The sequence below is a fragment of the Callorhinus ursinus genome, unplaced genomic scaffold (genome assembly GCF_003265705.2).
Source record: "Callorhinus ursinus isolate GAN/ISIS: 27379988/994484 unplaced genomic scaffold, GSC_fseal_2.0 scaffold6, whole genome shotgun sequence".
NCBI lineage: Eukaryota > Metazoa > Chordata > Mammalia > Carnivora > Otariidae > Callorhinus > Callorhinus ursinus.
In genome coordinates this window covers 4529000-4549834 of record NW_027397068.1, presented here as the reverse complement: position 1 = coordinate 4549834, position 20835 = coordinate 4529000, and positions in this window count along the sequence as shown.

Below are 20835 nucleotides of genomic sequence, written 5' to 3'. Positions count from 1 at the left end.
AGAAGGTAAGAAAAGGCATGCGTTGTGTAAACAACTTCTGTTAAAAACTTAACTAATTTAGAATTCCTTTCTTTCTTTTCAGTTACAGTTTTGAGTATCACGTTAGTAAAGGCCTAATAGGAGGGAGTGAAATGTGCTAGAAAAACTTGTTGACTATTGCTCATATAGAAAATAAATAAAATTTAGGGGCACCTGGGTGGCTCAGCTGTTAAGCAACTGCCTTGGGCTCAGGTCATGATCCCTGGGTCCTTGGATCAAGCCCCTCAGCGGGCTCCCTGCTCCGCAGGAAGCCTGCTTCTCTCTCTCCCACTCCCCCTGCTTGTGCTCCCTCTCTCACCGTGTCTCTCTCTGTCAAATAAATAAATAAAATCTTTTTTAAAAAAAAAGAAAGAAAATAAAATTTAAATACAACAACAAACATGCATCTGTGACAACCAGTTGTATCAGCTGACAAGGGCTTCCATGTTGATTAGCAGTGGAGAGTACAATAGGGAGCACTCTATAAATCAGCAGTTCTGTTTGTCATTTTAAATTCATAATTATCAAACTGCCTGAGAGGCAGAATAATTAATGTAGCCTTACCCAGACTTATAAAAAGAATTGCCCAGATCACATGTTAAAAACACAGATTCCCAGCTCCACCCAGATCCTGATGAATGGCAGCCTCCAGGGATGTGCCCTGGAAATTAATATTTTTAATAAGTCTGAAGGTAATTTGTTTTCATTGGTAGTTACGAGAACTTACAGAGTTCCTCGTCTGTCATTTACTATGTTGAGATAAAGAGTTATTTCACCTAATCTAAGCATCAGTTTCCTCTTCTGCAAAATGAGAATGATGATAGTCCTTCCCTTTTGGTGCTCTTGTGAACACCAAATGACATAATGTGTGCAAAATATGTATCTTGGTGCTTGGCACAAATGCTGAATATGCATTAAGCTGTATCTACTACTGCCATCATTACTGTTATTTTATCCAGTGAGTTCTGATGCTGTGCATCCACCCAATTGGAAGATATAATGCATATAAATGATATAGGGAATTTTTAAGGGAAAACTGGTGAAGGGAAAGAAGCTCTGACAGTTTTGATGAGGGCTGAGGCATTCTAGCTTAGAGGCAATGGAGAGTGTGGACTGGGGTAGAGTTCCCAGGGGCAATCTAGGGCATCCAATTCTGTTTTTATCCACACTCCAAGTATTTGCTTTGTCTTCTCCACTCTGTAAAGGAATCAGGTGCTAGGCTAATTTGCCTTGATAAGAAACATTTTTGGAAGCACTAAGACATGATATGATTTAACTGGTCAATAATATTTTCATTTTGTAAAGTTTCATCTGGGATGTGCTGATAAGAGGGTATTATTGCTTTGTATGGCCAGGTCTATCAGATATGCAACATATGTAAAGTCCTCATAAATTTATTTATTTATTTATTAATTTAATAATTACTGTCGAGCACCTGCTGTGTGCTAGGCACCATTTTAGGCAGAAAAGCAGAAAGCGTATGTCAGTGAATAAAACAGATAAACATTCCTGCCCCCACAGAGTTTATATTCTTGTGTATTTTGGGATGGGGGAGATAGACACTAAACAGAATAAATATAAAAATTGTATAATGATAAGGAGAAATAAAATCAAGGAAGGAGTATAGGGATATGGAGTGTTGTGTGTGTGTGTGTGTGTGTGTGTGTGTGTGTGTGTGTGTGTGCAAAGTGAGGCCGTATGATGTAGGGCCTTGGTAAAGACTGACTTTAAGTGCTGTGGGAAGTTTCTAAAGGGTTTCAAGCAAACCACATTTAAGAAGGATCCCTCTGGCTTCTGGACAATGCCTCCCAGGGAGTCAGGGAACTAGAAAGGAGGTTATCAAAGTAAGAGAGAGATGATGACAGCATGGGCCAAAGTGGTGGCAGTGGTGGCAGTGAGGAGTGGTCGGATTCTGGATATGTTTGCAAGGTGGAGCCAACAAGACTTGCTTATGGATTAGATGAAAGGAATGAGAACAAGAGGGGAATCAAGGAGGACTCATCTTGACCAACTGACATGTTGGAATTGCCATTCCCTGAGATGACATAAACTGTAAAGGAGAAGATTTTAGGAGTACCCTGGGGGTTAGGTTTTAGTCATGTTAAGTCAGAGATACCTATTAGCCATCCAAGTGGGGATGCTAGAAGCAGGCATTTGGATTTAAAAGATCTGGATCTCATGAGAAGGATTTGTGTCAAAGACATAAATTTGGAGTTATAAGCCTATATATGACATTTAATGCCAAAAATAAATGATGTCACCAATGGAAGGTATGGGATTCAAAGAAAGAATCCTGGGACTTGTAAACTGTAAGAGGTTGGAGAGATGAGGAGAAACCCAATCAGAAGACTGAGAGAGCAGCTGGTGATGTGGAAGAAAACCGAGAGAATGTGTCCTGGAAGTCAAAAGGAAGGGAGAAATCAACTGTGTCAAATGTTACCAAGACCAAGATGAGTTTGTGAATTCACCACTGTATTTTGCAAAGTAACAATCATTGGTGACTCCCATGAGAACAGTTTAGTGGAGTAGTAACACAATAGCTGGATTAGCGTGAATTCAAAAGAGAATGAGAGTAGAGGAATTAGAGAGAGAGTATACAACAAATCTCCGGGGAAGCAGTTGGGCCATAAAGGGGAACTTAGAAATAAGCAATAGCTAGCGTGGGAAGGAAGAGTTGTTTTTTTAAGATGAGAAAAACAACATGGTGTTTGTAAATTGAGGGGAGTTATCCAGGGGCAAGAAAATTATCGACACAGGAGAGAGGTTCTCAAAAGTACCGTCCATGTCGTTCTTCTGCTCAATGTACACCCAAACATTCACATTCTTCTCCAGTCTTTGTTTCTGTATCCCAGGCAAGAAAGCAAAGGCCCAAGTCCTTAGACAAACCAGACCACTTATGAATCCCTGAAACCCTCATAAACCTCATTATATCTAGTCTCATATAGATTTTTGTTTTGATTTTTGTTTGTTTTCAATAAAGGGGGAAGGACGGAAAGAAGAAAGAGAGGGAGGGACGGAAGGAGGAGGAAGAAAAGAAGGGGAGAAAAATCATACTATATATATTTATATAAATAAATATACTATATATTTTTTTGACAAATGGCTTTTTTTTAACCCTCTTCCTCCTTTAATTTTTATAACAACCCTCTCAGATGGATATTATTTTCTTTTTCCAGGTGAATAAAGTGAGTTCATACTAATTAGCTTCTTCAAGATCTCAGAGGTAATTAAGAAGCTGAATCAGTTCAAACTCAGATCATTCAGACCCCAACATATCAATTTCAAAAACTTCTCAGAAGTAGGAAATTTATGATTGGTCCATGTTATGATTCAACCTTGGAAACATAGATTCTGGCACATACTCGTTTGCCTACATGATCTCATCACCTATATAGCAGATCCATCTTTAATTATATGTGCTTATTAAGCACTCCATGTTTCTTTTACTGAAGACATTCCTTTTAAAGTTAAATATATTTTGCTATAAAAGTGACCATCCCAATTATTCAGTAAAAAAGATGCAATCCTATGTAGAATGCCATATGAAGTTACTCTACATTTACTGGATACATATAGAAATAAGCCATTTTTGGAGACACAGAAGGAGTCATGTAAATTTGTCCTTAAGATGAGGTTAGCAAAAGGGTCTCCTGCATGGGCGTTTTGAATATGCATAGGACAGAAGCTGTAACAGATAGCTGCTGATAAGGGGCTTCTGGGACCAACAAAACCTGAGTTTACTTTTGTTTGTGCTCAGATCTCCTCTTAGACAATTCAGGCCAGGGTCTCTTGGCTTCTTCCTGTTGGGATAGCTCGTTTTTTCCATACCAATCTGCAAACTGTTAGACACAAGAATTTCTCGATTGTGTTTGGTCCCCGGAAACTCTAAGCTTAGAGAAATGCTGATTCTGCTTCCTCAGGAAGAAGCCTCCCAACAGTATTTCTACCAGCTTCTTTGTAGATAGACAAGTCTTTTAAGATATTCCTTGCAACAAAAATGAGATGCTCCAAAATTTTTGGTCAAATATGTTGGTGGAGTATAGGTTAAGTCTTGATAATCAAACAGATATGTCAGTGACCAATTCTTCACAAATGGTGTGTGATAGAAAAGAATGGCTGGGAAAAATTAGGCAACTGATAAGTGCTTTGGAACACACTGATTTTTTTTTTTTTATAGTCAAGTAATCAGAGCCATATTAGGTAGGAAAATAAAGATATAAGTACTCAACAAACATTTCTTGAATACCTATCAGCTAAAGAATACAAAGAAGTTAAATGATTTTCCTTCTAGAATTCCCAGCCTAGTGAAAGAGACTATTTGGGTGATAACATACAGGCCATAATTCTTACCATGAGACACTACTAAATGATTATCTCTTCCAATCCCAGCCCCAAAGTCAGGGATGCTCCTATTGAACAGTTATACTACCAACATGATGAGATATGCTTTCATGGAGAAAAGAGACAATAGGATCATATTGATGCTTTGTTTTACAAAAATGGAAATCAGATTTAAAGAGTTCAACAAAATTAAATGTAAAACTGAAAGTTATTAGAGCCAATCCATAGCTCGGTGGCTGGGAGGCTAGTAGTAGAACATTAAGAGACTATGTAAAAATTGAATTAGGTAGTCTTATTTATAAAGAATTTGTGTAAAATACAAACAAATTGTTTTTATTCAAGGAAAGGAAAAAGATCCTTACAACTAAAAGTCAGCTTCATGACTCAGGTTTTGCAAGTTTTTCTTTTTTCCCAAATCAGGTTTTTCCTTCCATTGTCTCTCGGAGGTTTGGTAAAGAGGTCATCCAAGATATGTGGTTTTCTTTTCCTATTTTTTTCCTCATTTGGGAACTAGGTTTATTGGGTAGTATTCACGTATTCATAAGCTACTAATCTTTCCTTTGTGATATCCTCTTATTTCAGAGAATTCAAGATATTTTTATAAAGGTTAAAAAATTACTTTTCTTGAGATTCCTAGGAGATATATAATCAAAAATAGGAGTAAAGAAAAAAAATTAATAACTGTCATCCAAGCTTCCATAAAATATTAACCAAAAATGTATTCCACATATTTTATGCTTACACCGTCATTGGCCTGAACACTCTATTTTGGTATCAACAAGTTCTTATTGTTCAGAGACATTTGCTTTCTTTTGATGCTTGCTTTAAACTGTGACTTCCATGTTGAATCACTATATTGTACATCTGAAACTAGTATTACACTGTGTTAACTAATTGGAATTTAAATAAAAACTTAAAAAAAATAAACTGTTGCTTCAACTTTAATATTGGAATGAATATATAAATATAAATATATACATACACAAGTGCCACCTATTTAGTAGTACTAATATTATTATTTTTATTTTTTAAGGCTTCTTTTGGATGCTTAGTTTCTAGTATTTTACAAGCCGGAGTCTGCTCTTGTGCAATTGTTTTTACCTGTTAAGTCATTATTTCCACATTAATAATAGAGCAAAGATATCAGGCTTCAGTTTAGATTATGACAGTACGTAATGTCTTTTCCACATTTACTTCAAGAAAGAAGACTTCCTTTCTTGTTTTCCTGGGAATTTTATGAATTCAATATGTATATTTTTCCAGCTGTACTATTTTAATTGCAATTGGAAATTACCAGTTGAGATACCACTTTTCTTATGAAAAGTTTCCTAATACTAAATCCTAGCAGTTAAAGCTGACTTCAGCTACGTAAGTGGCTTGATTTCTTTATGCTCAACTTAGAATTTTTTTTTTATCTTGTCTTCAGTTATTTGCTTTGGTACTTTCTCAGTCAGTGAAACATTAAATTATGTATTTTTATATTAGGGACCTTTTCATAAATGTAATTACTTTTGTGTGTGTGTGTGTGTGTGTGTGTGTGTGTGTGTGTGTGTGTGTGATATGACCCTAAATAGATGATTAAGAAATGGAAAATCTCTTGGTTAATATTATTAAAGTGAAACCATTTGATCTGATACCTATTTTTGATTGCAAGTGAGACTCCTAGAATGCAAATGTTCATGTGTCCAGAAAATTCAGTTTGGTAATCCATTATAGCAACAAGTCTTTATCTTTGGTTCCTTTCAGTTCCATTGTTTTCCTATTAGACATTTAGTAGACTAGCTCGAACAGAAATGCGGGGCTAAATGAAATGTAATGCTCACATGGAGTTTTGGATTTTGGAGTCATTACAAAAGACTGTTTTTCTGAACAACACTTTTTTGTTGTTGTTGAGGACTCTTTCATTGCTTCCAAGAACATTAGCAGGCGGAGCATGTGTAAGTGGGAGTCAGGATATTTGTATGGGTCAACCCGGCCTCTAAAGCTAGGGGAGTCACTCAGTCACCTCAGTTCAGGTTCTTCACCTGTAAAATGTGAGCCAGGATGAAAGGATCATGAAGTCCTTTCTAGCTAGGATTGAAAATGACCTTATTTTCTCTACCTTTCCCTACAAATTATCCATTTATTCTTCACTGACTTTGTAGTTAATAATATCCTTTAGAGGATAGTTGTATCCACAACTCTAGGGAGTCAAACTTTTAAATCAGCCCCATTCTTTTTTTTTTTATTAGTATTATGTTATGTTAATCACCATACATACATTACATCATTAGTTTTTGTTGTAGTGTTCCATGATTCATTGTTTGCATATTATACCCAGTGCTTCATGCAGTACGTGCCCTCTTTAATACCCATCACCAGGCTGAATGTTATCTTCTTTGATGGGACTTACTGAGTAGATGTGAGGGCAGCTATTAGATTGTAAAGTAGGTTGCAGGAGTTAATGATGGATGTTCTCACCCAAGAACCTAGAAAACAATCGCCTCCATGGGTATATGGCAGTAAGAATTTAATTGATCCCCAAACGAAGTTACATTGAGCATCTCTACAAAATGATGATAAGCTGACTGAAAATGGAACTTTATTGTCTCACCACTTTTAGTTTAAATATTGTTCTTTTTCCCAATCATGTCTGCTTATTCTAAGCTTTGAAATAAGGTGGATGGATTGTTTTATGAGCAGTTTTCAATCATGTTACAGAGGCCATCCAACTTTTTTTTAACAAAGACAACAGTTAGTAGTAGCATGCCTAGAATGGGTCACTATCCACTGTGCTTCCATTTAAATTTGAGAAATGAAGAGCCATGATGACTGTCCTGAAGGGACACAGCGAGCCAGTGGCACAGATAGGAAAGCCTCCCAGTGGTCAGTTCTGAGGGTTAAAGATGTCACTCTTTCTAAAGAAAAAGTTCTCCTGTATTCTGCAGGAGACATCAAATGCACTTAATCCTTCCCTTGTGTGTCATGGCAACAGTGAATTTCTCTCTTATCCATCTTCTCTCTTACCCATGATTAATGATGATGAAATTTTGCTTACTGTCCTATGATCCCTGTAAAATGCTATTTTTCTTAAGGGAGATACCTAAGGTTGTAAGAGAGAAACATGGAAAATATTTAAATACTGAGACATATCAGTCCTCAGTTCTAAAACGTGATCCTAAGCAAGCAGCTTATTGCATGGAGGTAATCTTTGTGGTCTTCTATATGCAACAAAATATATTTTAAAACATAAAATGTAAACATGGAGTAATATGAACTCATTAAGAATAATCACAAGAGAAAGTTACATGGTTTGTTTATACATGGTTATTTAAGACTGATCATTTTGTGCCTCTGGCTACATATCTGAGATACTATAGAAATTAATGAACTAGATTCTCTATTATGATAATTAGAAGAAAGGCACTAACTTGTATTTAGAAATAGTATTCAAATTATACTCTAGAATACTTTCAGGAATAGTTTATCATGAATATATTAGTATATCAAAAGTTATGAAGATGACTGTAAAGGAAAATGTACTCACCTGCTATTTTAATTTTGTCTTTGTTTTTTGTATTTTATACAACCATCTCTTCTCCCTCAGATGATTCTGGAAAATTGGATAGAAAAAGCATAAGTTAGTTCATTCTACAGAATTTTGAAAAAGACCAAAAAGCTGCTTTACCTTCCAACTTTAATTAAGGGTGGCATATGATTTTAAGCTTATCATGTACTAATAATGAGGTTTTTTTAAAAAAAAATTTCATCTTGTGGAAAATCCAGTCCAAAAAGAAAATAACAGTTTTAAAACCCAATTCAATGGTAAGTATGCATTACATTACTGCTTATTAGTTGGAGAGTTCAAACCTTTCCTTTATGCTGTGACTGGCTTTATATCTCCATGCTAATGCACCCTCTGAAAATGTGCTTGTATCATTTCTGCTTCGAACATTATCATCAAGGACAAAAAGTTTAGAGTCTGCAATTTCAGGTGATTATGTTTATACAGTTGGGAGAATAGTAAAATAATCTAAAAAACAGCACTCTTTGTGTATATACGTTGACTCTTACTTCCTTAGTGAATGGATTTTTATGCTCCTAGGATGTCATATTACTGTCGTCAGACTCTAGTCATCCATTGATAATGACAATTGCATTGATTGCTTTAGCATCAGCCGACCTCCTATGACTAACTATCCTCGTATAGCAGACAGTTGATTCAAAAAAATCAGACATAGAATTGCTGATATTCTATTTTCTCTCAATGCCCAAAGTCCCCACAAATTTTAGATTGAAATGTTGTCTTGGGATAGAGCTTTTCTTGAGGTAGAGAAATGAAGCTTTGTTCCAGATGTTTAAATAGTCTTTATAGGCTTCATGATTCTTTCCTTAGACACTTAGTTTTATAAAAGCCACTTAAGCAGTTTATGATTGCAAGTATAGCTCCTTCCAGTCCAAATTTAAGACCTTTCTTCCCCCCAGGACTTTGATCTAAGAGTGATTGATATTCCTTGTTTCTCTCCCTCTAACCCACTCCCCTGCTACTCTAAGCAATTCTCATTTCAGGAAGTTAATCATGAAATCTATTAATTATAAATCGAACCAAACCATGTGATCTCCGTGTTGCTATGAAAAAGTAAGAAAAGCCTATATAGATGACAGACCAAGTCAGTTGAAGGGGCAGAGGCAGAGGAAGAGAGAGGGAGAGAAGGGGACTCCCTGCTGAGTGGGGAGCCTATCAGAGGGCTCAGTCTCAGGACTCTGAGATCATGACCTGTGCTGAAATCAAGAGTCCAATGCTTAACCAACTTAGCCACCCAAGTGCCCCAAGTCAAGGTATTTCTTTTCTTCAGGTCCATTTTCCACATTCATAAAATGGTGTTGATAATGCTTCCTTTGTAGTAGTTTTATGATGACCCAATGAGATATTTTTGTAAAAGGCCCTTATAGTACCTAACACATTGTATGTATATTATTATTAAATATTATTAGTTATACCATTATGCTAAGTCAGTGAAAAAAATCAGTCAAAATAATTTGTTAGATTCTGTTTCTGAATATATTAAGAGAAAACAGACTTCTGTTATAAACAACTAAAAAACAGGGTAGAATATATGAAACAACTGTCATTAAACATTGAGCCACACAGGCAGTATAAAAATGTGATTCTGGAGAGAAAAGAAACAAATGAAATAAATCCTACACTACATTTATCCTGGCTTTCTGCCTGGAGGCACATTTTGGAAAGTGGTATAGGGACAGGTATCTCAAGCAGAACAGATTAGTCTTATTGAGTTGAGGAGACCATTATCAGAATTCAGTGAGGCTGCATCATTACCTGGAAGTTGTTAAGCAGAGTTTGGAAAAGGAGTAAGCCGACCAAAAAAAAAAAAAAGTTTTAAATCTGCATAGGAGTTCGCTTGAACCTTTGCTGAATCCTAAAATGTGCACATATAAGGTGAAACTCGACAAGGTGGGAAAAAGAACAACCAGAAAGCTGAAATCTGAACACTGACAGGGAATTTTTGAGCTCTGATCAGCCAGAACAGTGTTTATTGATCACTGGGAAATCATAGGCAACTTAGAAAGGTCATGCCTTTAGTAGTAAGGTCAAACTACATCTAGAATAAGGACTGCTCTTTACTCACCCTAACAAAGAATAAAAACAATTCTTAAAGGATCAAGTAATCCATAAATAACTAAACTGCTTGCTAGAGCAAATCTCCGTCTTCTTAAAAAAAAAAAAAAGAAAGAAAAGATGACAAAATGTAGATATGCATTGCTATTACTCACAATGTCCATCATCCAATCAAAAACTACATATGTGACAAGAATCAGATAGGGTGATCTGTAACCAGGAAAAAGAAAAAGAAAAATTACAGAGATAATGGAATTAGCAGCCAAAGACTTTTAAATGGATCTTGTAAATAGTTCAAGAATTTAATGCAAATAATAATGAGAAGAGAAATAGAAAAGATGAAAAAGACAAAAATGGAATGGAACACTTAAAATGTGAAAAAAATGTAATATCAGAAGTGAGACTCACTGGCTAAGATTCATAGAACATTAGATACTACAGAAGACAGTGATATCAAACCCAAAGAAATAGAAAATATATAATTCAAAATGAAGGGCACAGAAGGAAAAAGATTGAAAAAAGTAATAAGAATATTTAGATCCCAGGAGGTGGGATCTGAAGAAAAGTGGGAAGAATCTGAAGGCAGATAAACACAAGGAAAATCATCGTAATCAAACTGCTGAAAACTAGTGATCAAGGGAAGATTTTAAAAGTCATCAAAGATAAAACACCCGAGAAAAATAATTAAGGATGATCTCAGACTTTGTTTTCAGAAGATATGGAAAAACATCTCTAGCATGCTGGAAGAAGAAATATAGGATGAAGATTATCTTTTAAACATAAGAGGGGCACCTCTTATGGCTCAGTCAGTAGAGCATGGGACTCTTAATCTCAGGGTTGTAAATTCAAGCCCCACGTTGGGTGTAGTGATTACTTAGAAATAAAATTGTTAAAAAAATAAATAAATAAGGAGATGAAGGAGTTTTTCTGACACACTGAAGCTGGTAGAGTTTATCCCCAGCACATGTGCACTACAAGAAATGTTTTAGGTAGTTCTTCAGATGGAAGGAAAGGACCCCATGTGGAAACTTGCATCTACATAAAGGAATAAAGAGTGCCAGAAATGTTAAATATGTGAGTAAATAGGAAAGGTATTTTTTTTCCAATTTAAAGCACTTCTTTAGGACATAATTGACTGTTTAATAAAGCTTATAGCAATGTACTGAGAGATTTTGAACAAAGGTAGAAGTAAAATATAAGTTACAATAGCATAAAAGACAGAAGGTAAGAAAATGGAAGTATACTGTTCTATGTTTTATGGTTCTTACATTTATAAGCAATGTGATATGACTTGGAAATAGACTTATAAGTTAGAGGTACATATTGTAAACTATAAAGCAATTAAAAAATAAAAGAAGTGTAACTTGTAAGGCAATAGAGAAGATAACATGGAATAATTAATAAATAAATCCAAAAAAGGGAAAAAAAAGAGGAAAAATAATGGGGGATAATTGAAAGAAACGCAGGCAGGGGCAAAGCCCACCCTCCTAAGAGCAAACTACCCTTAAAAGGAAAAAGACCCCACCCTGTTCTTCTACACCACCCTGAAAGGAGCCCTCCACCCTTTCCCATGTAAACAACTATCCAATAGGTTGATGAGCACATGGACAAAAACCTGATTGGGTGACAGGCGCATCGAGGGTTAATCAGATTAAAACAGCCTGCCAACAATCTCATAAAACCCCCTAGATTTAGAAACTCTAATGGCAACCATTTCAGGTCCCCTCCCTCTTCAGGAGCTTTGTACTATCACTCAATAAATTTTGCTTTGCTACCCACCACTCTTCTTCTGATCTACCTCTTCATTCTTCAAAGTGGCATGACCAAGAACCACAGGCACTAAAGGAAAAGAAATCTTGAGAAAACAACAACAACAACAGCAAGAGCAAATAGAAACAAATAGCGAGATAGTGGATTTTTTTTTAAGATTTTATTTATTTGTGTGAGAGAGAGAGCATGCGCATGCTCTTGCACACAAGGTGGGGGAGGGGCAGAGGAAGAGGGAGAGGGAGAGGGAGAAGCAGACTCCTTGCTGAGCAGGGAGCCCTGTGCAGGGCCATCTCAGGACCCTGGGATCATGACCCGAGTGGAAAGCAGACGCTTGACTGACTGAGGCACCCAGGCTCTCCAAGATAGTGGATTTAAATTCAACCATAATAATAATTACATTAAATATAAGTGGTTTAACTGGTCTGATTAAAAGAAATTATTAGATTGGTAAAAACAAACATAAAACTATATTTGCTCTTAGCAGTTTAATCATAGTTTTTGAAATTCATTTTCTGATCATTCTAACATTTGTATCTGATCTGAGTCTTATTCTGCTTCTTGCTTCATCCCTCATACTGTGTTTTATCCTTAAGTATGTCATAATTTTTTTTGTTGAAATAACCTACGATGTATCAGAAACAGCAATTGAAGTAAATAGACCTTTATTGTGAGATTTTATGTTAACCTGGCTAGGAGTTGAGTGGTATTTAATGTTTGCTTTATCTTTTGGTGCCAGAGGCTTCAAATTCTTCTAGTGTCCTTGTTTTTGTTTCTCCTGTTGACTTTTAAATTCTCTAACTACTCCTCAGAGAGAGTCAGTGTCTTCTAGCTCTTTTAGCTGTAATCCAATTATACTGGAGCCCTGTTGAAGCAGTGGTGTGTGGGAGGCATGCATTCTATAATCTTCTGATTAAATTTTAAATCTTTTAGTGGACCCATATCCCTGGGCTGTGACCCTCACAAGTGTTTCTTCCCTTCTCCCTCACACACTTCCGAGATACAAGACTTGACAGGGCTGGAGTGGGGGAAATTTTATCTTCCTCTATTTTGGATGAGTTTCTGGTAAAGTCCTTTCCCTTAGAGAATAGGTCTTTCTTATTAGAAGTCCAGAAGAATGCTCTGGACTATTTCACAATGATTACTCTTCCCCTTCTCAGCCACATCCCTTCTCAGGTCTTCACTAGGAGAACTGGTGGAATTCCTGGAGGTAAAACTCACAAAAGGCTGGAGGCCTCCCCTAAAACTACCGTCCCCGATTCTCCCTGTCAGGTTAATTAATCCGCATTCAGCCTCCAGCATTTCTTCAAAATCATAAGTTAATCATTTATACTAGTTTATGATTAGTATACAGAGCTGCTCTAGGTAAGCAGATCTTAGCTGTGAATCTCTAAGCTCACCTAATTCTTTTTGGGGTGGTGGTTAGTTGGCGTGCAATCTCTGTTGGGTCCAGGAAAAGTTGTAGATTTCCAATTCAGCTTTTTCTTATTTTAAGGACAGAAGTGATGACTTCCAAGCACTTTAAGTGTTAGATCTGAAACCAAAAGTCTATAGTTTCTTTATAAGGAATATATTTAAATATAAAGGATATATACTTAAATATAAAGACAGATAGGTTTAAAGTAAAAGGATTGAAAAAGATATAGTACACAAGCTCTACTCCTAAGAAAGCGGAAATAGCTATATTAATATCAAACAAATGGACCTTAGAACAAGGATATTACCAAGAATAAAGGGGGAAATTTCATAATGATAAAGCAGTAAATTCAAGAACTATATAGCAAAATATTCAGAGCAAAATTTGAAAGGAAAAATAAATAAAACACAATCATAGTTGGAGGTTTCAGCACTCTTTTCTTGGTTTTTGATAAAAAATAAGATAGAAAATTAATAAGGAAATGGAAGACTCATTCCTCCCCAAACTGAAGTATAAATTCAGTACTCCCAATTAAAATCTCAATAGACTTTCTTTTTCAGTTATAGGAATTGGCAAGCCGATTCTAAAATTTATATAATGCCAACGATCTAGAGTAGCTAACACAGTTTTGAATAAGAACAAAGACTGAGGATTTAAAATACTTCATTTCAAGATTTAGTACCAAGCTACCTTATTATGAGTATTGGCAAAAGGATAGACATATAAAGCAATGGAACAGAATGAAGACTCTAGAAATAAACCTACACAGCCAATCACAGACTAGATGAAAATATTCACAATATATATATTTGACAAAAACTTATATCCAGGATGTATAAAGAATTATTACAACTCAGTAATAAGAAAACTAATGACCTTATCAAAAGTGGCAAAATACTTGAACAGGCACTTCAGTAAAGAAAATATAGGAATTGTCAACTAGCCCTGGAAAAGTCATTCAGAAAATGCAATTTAAAATCACACTATGATACCATTATATACCCACGAGAGTTAAAAAGACTAAAATTAAAAAGATTGACACCACCAAGTGTTGGTAAGGATGTGAACCAAGTTGAAGTTTCATACATTGTTGGTAGAAATATAAAATAGAGCAACCATTTTGGAAAATGGTTTGGCAGATTTTTAATAAGATTAAACATACATTTAGCATATAACTCAGCAATGCTACTCAATATTTACCCTTAGGAAATTGAAATTATATGTTCACACAAAACTTCAAATAAATGTTAATAGCATCCTTATTCATAATACCCCCATACTGGGAAAAATATATGTGTGTGTGTCTCATAAACTGGTGAAAGGATAAAGAAATTGCAGTATATACTATGGTGGAAGATTATTCACCAATAAAAAGGAAGAAATGGGGCGCCTGGGTGACTCAGTCAGTTAATCAGCTGTCTTCAGCTCAGGTCATGATCCCGGGGTCCTGGGACTGAGGCCCACATCTGGCTCCCCACTCAGCAGAGAACCTGCTTCTCCCTCTCTCTCTGCCTGCCACTCTGCCTACTTGTGCTCTCTCTCTGTCAAATAAATAAATAAAATCTTAAAAAAAAAAAAGGAAGAAACTACTGATTGACACATCATGGCTGAATCTCAAAGGCATTATGCTAAGCAAAAGAAGCTAAACATAAAAGAGCACATGTTTGTTTTATGTGAAAATCTAGAGAAAAAAAATCTAATCTAGAGAGAGAGAAGCAGAGCAATGGTGGCCTGAATCTTGGACTGGTAAAACCAATTGTCTGTAATGAGGCACCAGGAAACTTTTAGGACACGGCAGAAATGTTCTGTATCTTGATTATGGTTAATATTTACTACACAAATGTATACATTTATCAAAACTCATCAGTCTATCTATATAAAATAAATATTTTATTATATGTAAATTATATCTTAATAAAATTGATTACCAAAAAAAAAAAAAAAAGGCTTATGAGCAGTTGACTAAACTTTAACCTCCAAACTAATTTTTTTGGATTAATGAAAAGTAAAGTGTGTCTGGAATCTTCAGACTTTACAATATGCTTTCATTTAATCTCTGTAAGCCAGAAATGTTTATTTTATTTTTCTTATTTTATCAATAAAGAAATCCCTGCTTAGGATCATCAATAAATTGCCCCAACTCTCATAGTTATTAAATTTGGAACCTTAAGTCTTCCATCTCCTCTCCTTCTTTCTACCACTGTAAGTGGCAATCTACCCCATTTCTGGAAGAGAGAAGAGACGACCGTACAGTATGAACTAACATTAAAAGTCATTCCCATTCCTCCTGGGGAGGAGCATGGAACCTCTGAGGGCCTGAACAACTTGCTGCCTCTGATTTGTGACAAGCAGACAGTGAGAGGTAAGGCAGAACAGGTAGATGAAGTAATATAATGGGGAAAGGTCACAAAGGAAGGGCCTTAGAGGTCGCTCCTTAAATTGAGGTGCTATGATTTAAGAAATCATTAATTAATCACACTCATCCTTAATCCTGAATTTAATTAAGCTCTCAAGTAACTTTTACTTGAGAAGATACACAGAGAAGAATTTCAGAAATGCCTTTTTTACTGAAGAGAATCCTCTAATTAATAGTAATTAAGAATCAATCCTCTAATTTTTATTTAATCACAAGCTTAGTTTGTGCTTGATTTTTTTTTCTTGTTTAAATAAACTTGGATAAGCAGTTGGATCAAAAGAAAAAGTATTAATAAAATTCAAGAAATTATTATTGACTGATCCTCTTCCTGACTTTCACCAGATTAGCTGTGGTGGGATTCTGGGCTTTCTATATCTATCTATCTATCTATCTATCTATCTATCTATCTATCTATCTATCTATCTATCATCTATCACCTATCTATCTTATTTAATCCAAGAACCTAGTAGTATACATATTATTATCCTGAGTTTAGAAATGAGAAAAGTGAGGTTTAGTATAAATACATTTACTGCTTATTTGTATTTTCTAGTTTTCTATAATGAAACACCTGCTGATTATATAATAAAAATATGCTTATTTGATTTATACTAAATATTTATTTTTTAAAAATTATATGAAATTTTAAGAGAGCAATTTCTAATACTTAAATTTTAATGCTTCTATTTTGAGCATATTTCACTTCAGAGGTGGGAGTAATTTCTATCAAGTCCATTGCAAAACAACTTTCTGTAAATAGGATTCTATTTTTACCTTCAAGTTTTAATATTAAATCAGAATTTGTTTTGTAAAATGTTTTGGGATATGAAAAAGAAACAAAATTATTCTGAAGTTCTAACTTATTTATTTATTTATTTATTTATTTATTTATTTATTTATTTATTTATATTTGTTTAATTGACAGAGAGAGGGAGAGACAGCGAGAGAGGGAACACAAGCAGGGGGAGTGGGAGAGGGGGAAGCAGGCTTCCCGCCGAGCAGGGAGCCCGATGCGGGGCTCGATCCCAGCACCCTGGGATCATGACCTGAGCCGAAGGCAGTCGCTTAACCAACTGAGCCACCCAGGCACCCCAGGAGTTCTAACTTCTAAAAACATATTTTTTCTTTTAATGGAAAAGCAGTAGAATAATAATAGTGTTAGTGGATAAAGAAACCTTCAATACTGTGAAGGATGGTGCTGGAATTTTACGAAGAGGTCAACTTTCTCAAAGTCACACAGCAGGCTAGTAAGGGCTGAACCTTTCTATTCTCCACACCACATGCATGATACTAATAAGATCATCAAATTTGCAGAATGGGGATGTGACGCTCCTTGTTTTATTTATTGGCCCACAATAGCATAAATGTCTAAAAGTACAGCCAGTGATGTTCAGGGAATAACATGTACAGAATCTAAGTAGCTGGTCCGCTTATTACTAACTGCCCACACTCCTGCCCCACCTCCAGTAATCTGTGGCAAACCAGCACACAAATCTACTTAGCTGGATCTGTTCTTACCACTCTGGACACGGCTATCTTGTAGAAATAAACAGATTGACCTGAACTGAAGTAAGGAGCAGGCACCAGCAAAGTCACCAAAAATTTAAACTGATTGAGGGAGTTGCTGACTGGGACAGTCATGGAACCTATAATTAGATTCTGGGCAGGTAGGATAGGAGTCGGGGGGCTAACTTACTGAAACTTCTCCTGCATGGCCCTGAAAAATCAGGTCTATTTTCTTTAAAAATGTTTAAATCTGTTCCGTGGTACATTTTGTAACTGTTAATAGCTACCTCACCCACCTGTATGAGTGAGGTAAATATTGAATCTGAAACATAATATGTAAGATTATTCAGTTTCCTTTCTGAAATTTGTAAGATGTTCTTCATTTGAACAAATTCCTAAAAAAGATTGAAAACATTTCTTCCACTGAGAAATATTGCTAGGAACTGACTTTAAAGGTTAGCTTCCTTGCTTTCCCCAGCTCAGCCACTTCATCTTCAGAAACATCTATTTCTGAACACTAATTTGATGAAAACCATTCTAACAATGTAAAATAAAATCACACTGAAGGTTTTCTCTAAACATCTGGCTCTGCTACCTCATGAGAGTGTTTTTCATGCAATTACATAAGGTGGTTCAGGCAGATATTTGAGCTGGAACACAATTTTCATTAGGGTTTTCGACATTCTTGAAGGTTAGATAAATCTCAGGAAATCTGTAGTTGACACATCCGATTATCTGCTTGCCATAGCTCCTGGTGACCAGGGCTGATGTCAGTCTTTCCTCATAGGCAAGGGGGAACTTAACAGTGATTAGATATACAAATAGAATGTAAAATTTAATGTGGGATTTAGTCCTCATGAGCTTATGAGTTATACTTGAATTATTTGAGCTGAAGAAGAAATAATAGTATTCTGGAAGTTTCTCTATCACCAAAGGAAGCCCCAGGCCACAAATCCTATTAGTTTATAATTAAATTATTAATCTGATGTTATCATATGCAAAAGAACCAGAAGACTAGGCTTTCTTCAGTGTAGTAAAATCCTTAATTAAACCACTATTCAAATAAACATAACCTTCAGTTAACTTTCTCTTTCTTTTATTTTCATGCTTACTCTCACCCTCCTTTTCTTCTTTCCCCCATTTTCCTCCCTATTGTTTCCTTCTTCCCTTTCTTCCTCCCTCTCTTCCTTCCTTCCTGCCTTTCTTCTATTGTTCCTTTTTTTTCCCTTATAAAATACTTGAATGAAGACAGAAAATGAAATGGTAGTATCAGGAACTTAAGTGTAAAAATAAGTATAATAATATAATCTCCATGCAATGTCCTGAGATTAGTAGATTCTGACAAAGCCTGTTTACCTGGCTTTTTTCAATGCTGTCCCAGGAAAAACAATTTTCAAATACAACTTGAGGGCCTGTGGGGTCCAGAATCACACAAGATTTTTTGATCATCCCAAGATACTTACACGACAGACCAGAGTTTCATTGCCTGAGCATGTTTTTTTAAAAAAAAAGTTTTTAGCTGTAACTCACATCACATCACATCTCATGCTGATCTTTGGAGAGAAACATGAATTCTGGGAAGAAGAAAGCCCACTGGTTTCCAAAAAAAATAAAAAGCTTTTTTCTAGAGTGCAAATAGTATTCTTTTTTGATATGAGGGAGAAATACACTTTACATTTATCTGATTTTTATCTTAATCCAACATTCTTTAAGTCAAGTTGTCTCAACACTGTTGTCAAGAATATGATGGATTCAGTGGTCATTATAATTTGATTTGTAAGGGAATTTTATAAAGAAGAGTGACCCCAGGAGTTGCTAGAAGTGTGGCATTGGGCTGAGGGTAATGACTGGGGATGGGTGTTGGGAAGCTACTAGATTAAGAATGTCCCCAGGGAGGAGGAGGCTACAAAAGGGCTCATCATTTAAAGACATTAAGTTAGCACAAAGTGTATTGTTGAATGTACCTTTTGGGAGGAGGATGGCCATCCACATTTAGGGGGCTGCAGAAGAAGCCAGCCCAAGTGTCTAGAAAAGCATCAGAACGATACATTTCTGATGACTGCAGTGTGACTGAAATGTAGTCAGCGAATCTTGTCTCTTTCTTAGCCTTAATTCATCTGTAATATATTCTTAATAGTTAAGGAGCTACCATGGTGGTGATCCTTGGCAGTATAGAGCAGGGTTAGGGAGCTTCAAGTGAATCAGAATCTTGGAACATTCTCATGTTGATTCAGATATGTCCTCTTTTGGGGATGGGGGTGGCTGTGATTAAGCCTTGTTCAAATCACATGAACTATATCATCATTTTGCTTAGGAAGGGGATTACATATATAAAAAAAAAGGCACTTTGATTAAGTTACTTAGCTGGCAAGACAAACCTGTGTATAATACCTGGTCACTAAACTGCCTTTAAAGAATGTGGATTATTGTTCATCAAAAAGAGTTACGCATACAGATTTAGGGGCAGAGAGGAGAGGGGAATGTGTTGGGAGCCTTTATGAGGCAATGAAGAGAACCATTATTGGTGTCAAGGGGAGAACAAAACTAGAGAGAACTGGAGAGTTAACAGAGTAATATTTGAAATGATTTTCAAGAATTTACTGAGTTTCCCCTGTAGAATCTTTAGTAAATTTTTCATTGTTCACTAATATTTTGGTGCAAATGGGGAAAATACTGGGAGATGGTGACAAACACTTAATTTCTCTGGACCCCTTTTCTCATTTTAAAAATCAGGATCACGATTCTAATCACCCAATGGAGATAACTATCCCTTAACCTCTCTCCAAAGGAAAGTTTGTCTATCCTATAATTCTATCAGGACTTAGAGCCAATGGGAAAAAGTTGCAACTGAAGGGCTTGAACTGACAAAGTAAGTGGGAGAAAGTTCTTCCTTTCTGTAAAAAATTACTTTGATGGCATAAAAATAATCCTTTTGCCCTATTACAACCATTATTATTCTTTAGTATATATTCCCAGTATGCTGTTTTCACTTTATACAATTATAACTATAACTTATACATGATACTGTGTCTTCCTTTTTTAATTTCCATATATAGTACTTATGATAGTATCTATATATACAGGTATCTCTTCTCTATGGTTTATCATCTATTTATCTAATTATCAATCTATTAGTGTTTTTTCTATTATCTATCAATAACTCTGAGTTTAGCTTTCCAGCTCTCTAGAAATTTATTTACCTGAGGTCCACCTCTCAGTTCTTATTTAATGACCTTTTAATTGCTTTAGTTCTAATATAGTTTGGTCTGAAGACCGTGTTAATAAATATATTTACTGTGCCTGGCCTTTAAAACCATCAGTTAAGGGTCACCTGGGTGGCTCAGTTGGTTAAGCATCTGCCTTTGGCTCAGGTCATATCCCAGGGTCCTTGCTCAGCGGGGAGCCGTTTCTCCCTGTGCCTGCCGCTCCCCCTGCTTGTGCTCTCTCTCTCTGACAAATAAAAAACAAAAAACAAAACAAAACAAAAAATCATCAGTTAAAAATACTTTATATAAATGTGGAAGATCTTCCAAAATGTACCCACTTGCTACTCTATTGTTGAATATAAAGTTGTTTGTAAATCTTCACTATTTTATTTTTATTTATTTATTTTTATTTTTATTTTTTTTAAATTTTTTATTGTTATGTTAATCACCATATATTACATCATTAGTTTTTGGTGCAGTGTTCCATGATTCATTGTTTGTTCATAACACCCAGTGCTCCATGCAGAACGTGCCCTCCTCAATA